Source organism: Ischnura elegans, chromosome 8 (assembly GCF_921293095.1).
Source record: "Ischnura elegans chromosome 8, ioIscEleg1.1, whole genome shotgun sequence".
NCBI classification, from domain to species: Eukaryota; Metazoa; Arthropoda; class Insecta; order Odonata; family Coenagrionidae; genus Ischnura; species Ischnura elegans.
The window spans coordinates 37,844,785-37,849,769 of NC_060253.1; the positions used below are offsets into that span (position 1 = coordinate 37,844,785).

Genomic DNA, 4,985 nt, shown 5'->3' on the forward strand with positions numbered 1-4,985 from the left:
ATTGAAGTCCATTGACACAAGGAACACCCTCTTCTCGTTAAAAGATTGGATCGCCAAAATGGGAATGCTGAAATGCGTTTCAGAAGAGTAGCTTTTGAATTCATATGGGATTGATGCTATGGTTATTTTTTTTCGATTTTTTGTCGTTGGAGACAAGTAGCATTATCATACGAAGCGTCCGGTATATTCATAGGATTTGATGTGAAAAAAACTCACCCCCCGCCAAACCCTATTCATGTCGCTTTCCAAGCATGGGACACAGTCGTTGGTAAATTCTCCTCGGGGTCTCATGTGAGGACGGGTTCCCCCGTAAGAAATCTGGAAAAGAATTGTTCACTATTTTTTTATTGAACTGTTCAATTATGAGGAATTTTAATTTAATGTTTAATAGCAAAATAGAGTTAGAAAAATAGAGCAACCCATTCTTTTCATCGTTTAGATCTACATTTACATTTACATCTACATAATACCCTGCGAGCCACCTCTAGGGTGTTTGGCAGGGGGTGATCAATCACCAGCATGCAATTGGACTCCCAAAAGCACACCACACCGTCCAAAAAACGTCCTGTATACTAAAAGACTATACTACTAAATGCTGTTAGTAATAACAATAGAATTAAGAAACATGCATTAAGTTTTACATAGGTTAGTAGGCTACACTACAAGTCATGCAATCTATTTATGAGTTCCATCACTGCCGTTATAATCTCTTATTGATCGTGGAAAAAATGACATTCGGAATCTGTCTGTTCTACAATCTGTCTCTTTTATTTTATTTATATGATCTGATCTTCCGTAGTATGTTGGCGTCCGTAAGATATTTACAGAATTAAACCGCTAAAGAGTTAAGTTATCCTTCGAAAGGAGTCGTACCAATAAATAATTTCCAGTGAAAATTTACCAAGGTTGGATATTTTTCATCTCAATAAATTCTTTACTGGGGTTGCTTACCGTTTAGACGAGGGAGGGGAAGGTAATGGAAGAAGTGTCGAAATATCGGGTCAAGCCTGTGAAAATTTTTCGGAAAAGTTTTTGGGGGGATAAAGTGAGTGAGGGTGAATGGGATAGGGCAGAGATGACATAAGGGTGCGTGGGGTGTAGCGATCTGCTTCGCAGCATCAGAGATTGTTGGAAGAGGGGGGAGTGTGGGCTCCAAGGGTGGTGGGAAGGAAAAATCAGGGCAGATGTTGTGTAAAAGGGAAGAAGATGGCAATCTGCAGATGAGCGAGGAGTATCGATCCGGTCCCTTCGATGCTATACATCTTTTGGCGGTGCTCCGCGGTGCGGAAGAGACCTCGAATCTTTGGCCATTATAGATTTGAGACGAGGGTGAGGGAGAGAGGAGATTAGCCGAATCTTCCGTCTCGCAACTTCCGTTCTCTCTCGAAAAGGGTCCCTGCGATGGTCGATTCTAGAAATGCTTCTAAGCTCTCCGAAAAAAGAGGGAAGACAGAAAATCAGGTCGCCATACAGTTGGACTTGGTGGACGTGATCATGAGAAGAAAATAAAATAAATAGACTGCAAAACAGAGAGATTTAAAATTTCATTCTTCCCTCGTACTATTAAGGATAGCAACGTTGTCTCAATGGATAGGATTAATGTTGGCACTAGCTAGAATGACTCATTGCATGTTTTTTTTCCCATTGCTCTAACCTTGCATTTATTTGCTCTAGGACTTACTAACCATTAGCAAGTTTTTAACGAATATGCATGTATATTTTGCCAGTATGCGTAATATTTCTATGACCGTGCGGTGTGCATGTGGCGGTCCTCTTGCATGCTGCATGTTGGTGATTGGTCACCCCCTGCCAAACATCCTATAGGTAGCTCGTAGGGTGTTATGTAGATGTACCATCACCCCATAGTGACCACTCAATCCACTTCCTATATAACCTCTTGTCAAACATATATAGAAGAAACAAAAGAAGTCCCAAAGTGCACATTCCCAAAGGGGTATATTCGAAGTCATTCTATAAATATTATAACTGCATCCGAGCTAACTCCATCCAATGCGACTATCCGCTTTGGGCCCATTGATCTTTTATACAGATCTATGAATTGATCTGAACCTATATGAAAGATCTATGTTTGGGCCATTTAACAACTGTCAATTCAAACACGTTACGAGTTTCCGCATCCTCAATGCTATCACAGTTTCTTTCTGGCCGATGAAATGGATCGAGGAATACTCCATCGTAAAAAGAATCGGTTGTGTCCCTTTGAAAAGTTACCTCACTTCCTGTATTTGGAAGTGCGTTTGCTATGTAAATCATTGCTAGGACGTGGATAAATGAAGCTATACGTTCAATGGTGTCAGGCTCAACTTTGTGGAAGTTGAAGTTCACAAATGAAAAAACGACTTCGTTTTCTTCCACTAATTTATTTTGACGGTACGACATGTTTCGTACTCGTAAATGACCGCTCAAGGTCGAAACATGTCGTACCGTCAAAATAAATTAGTGGAAGAAAACGAAGTCGTTTTTTCATTTGTGAAATGAAGCTATTCCGATCGAGAATGGACATACTTCTAAGGCATGCGCAAACGAAGAATTCGCAATGGGGAATAAAACCAGGGATATATATGATCGTCCAGCATCCATGGGATCTTGACCCCGGAAAATGAAAGCGTCTCATATCGGCCCGGAGGGATAGAATTGCGGACGAAAAAAAATTAAAATAGCAGCCTCGTGGATCGTCAGGAATGCTCCTGAGGCGGCCGCAACAATAACAGATGAAGGTAGACGGCCGTGTGATTGTCTGAGGTTCCGCCGCCGCTATAATAGCGCGGAGATTGAGAAATCAAGGCGGTGATCGGAGAAAGGGGATTATTCGCTCGTCATGATTACGAACTAGTGATGTAGAGAGTGGCTGACCTCTATCGTCGGAAAAGAAAAATAATCTGATTCGTGGCACCAGAGGGCGGTATTTGCTCACATCTAAGAGGAATGCTCAGGGAATAACGGGAATTTTGAAGGTCCCGAATAATACCGAAATATTTCATAAAATCTGTTCGAATTATTAGAACGGAGCAACTTTTTCTTGATGCTAGGTGGTATAATAAAAAAAGAAAGTGACCGTAAATACATGTGCCTCCGTGGCGCAATCGGCTAGCGCGTTCGGCTGTTAACCGAAAGGATGGTGGTTCGAGCCCACCCGGGGGCGGTTGCTTTTTATGAACGCGTCGTTATCTTCTCTGCAAGGCAACGTAATTCCCCGACGTGAATTTAGCATTTACTAGTCCTTCATACCTACTGCCGATTGCAAAGTTGATCGTAAATATTTCCCTTAGAACATAGTTAATCATTAATTTGACCCTTGGATAATTGCACGTTGTCCTTGATAAAAATTACTTAGTTTCGCAGTTACGTAATTTATGCTATATTTATAATACTTATTTTGAGAACTAATTGGTCAAATAATTTGAAACGACTTTTATAGATTTCATGGAAATTTGTCACGTAAGACTTTGATTTAAATAATGATAATAATTAATGATAGATGAAAGGAGTAAAATTGTACAGATACCGCGAGTATTATATAAAGTTGTGAGTATTTAAGTATATGTATATTAAGGTGAAATTTCGGTTTCGACCTCACGAAAAGACAATCGATCGGGAGAACCCAACGCGATATTAATTCCCAAAGGAACACTCTTGCGCGGCCAATAAACATTTGGAACGATTGATTTGGCCTTACTGCCCCCAATCAGCCACTGGGACGAAAAAAAACAAGCCTAGCACCCTGAATCGCCCTAGACCATAAGGCCTAATGGTGCGGATGCCTTTTACAGTAAGCTTTGCCTTTTCCGGCATTGAACTCGGACCGTAGATTGAAAAGTAGACAAAACATAGCTAATAACTTCAGGCTTTAATTTGTGAAACCTCTCCATATTGGAAGTAAGGAAATAAAACTTTGTAAGGTTCCCTGTTATTTAATTATGGGCACGACCCGGGTTTCGTAACTTGGTTACATCGGTCACCTGACGATGTAACCAAGTTACGAAACCCGGGTCGTGCCCATAATTAAGTAACAGTGAACCTTACAAAGTTTTATTTCCTTACTGTAGACAAAACATTTTAGATAAATTCAAGAGCAGTGGCTTTTCTAACGAAGTTACCCATATCTTACGGACGCCAACATACTACGGAAGATCAGATCATGTAAATAAAATAAGAGGGATAGATTGTAGAACAGACAGATTCAGAATGTCTTATTTTCCACGATCAATAAGAGATTATAACGGCAGCGATAGAACTCATAAATAGGTTGCATAACTTGTAGTGTAGCCTAGTAACCTATGAAAACTTAATGCATGTTTCTTAATTTTATTATTATTTCTAACAGCATATGGTATTATAATTTGTTAGTATACGTGACGCTTTTTGGACCGTGTGGTGTGCATGTTGGAGTCCAATTGCATGCTGCATGCTGGTGATTGATCACCCCCTGCCAAACACCCTAGAGGTGGCTCGCAGGGTATTATGTAGATGTAGACCTGGTCAAATGAGCTTTTTGTATGCTGCAGTTAGAAGACGTTGAGAATGTAATTCTTATTCCAATTGAAAATTCCCGACCCAAATAGTAAAACGTCACATGTAAATAAATATCAGTCAGCATCAGTCGATAAATCGGATTTCTTCAGTCCATGACTGACGGGCAATGCTGAAAAAGTGTTTATATGAACAGCAAGAAAAATAATGCCCCGGGTGAGGATCGAACTCACGACCTTAAGATTATGAGACTTACGCGCTGCCTACTGCGCTACCGAGGCTCATGGTTTAAAACTCGAAACATAGAAATTCTTAGGAATTCTAATAGATAACATTAGAATTTCGAAGGACGACGGATAGCAGTTTTCTTATTTCCGTGTGTGTTTCTTCCTTTCTTTTGTATTCGAGCTTCTTTTCCGTTCTATCAATTTTCGATATTTTTTTGCATGCATTTCGTCCCGATAAAACCTTTATTTGATGTCATCGCTATATTT

The 4,985-nt window shown here is 40.2% G+C and overlaps 2 non-coding genes across 2 annotated transcripts; one reads left to right on the forward strand and one right to left on the reverse strand.

Annotated features, from left to right (window-relative positions):
• The first annotated feature begins 3,089 nt into the window (after window positions 1-3,089).
• Trnan-guu lies at window positions 3,090-3,163 on the forward strand. Its single transcript has one exon. It is a non-coding gene; the product is annotated as a tRNA-Asn (tRNA).
• A 1,536-nt stretch (window positions 3,164-4,699) lies between these two features.
• Trnam-cau lies at window positions 4,700-4,772 on the reverse strand. Its single transcript has one exon. It is a non-coding gene; the product is annotated as a tRNA-Met (tRNA).
• Between the last annotated feature and the right edge of the window lie 213 nt (window positions 4,773-4,985).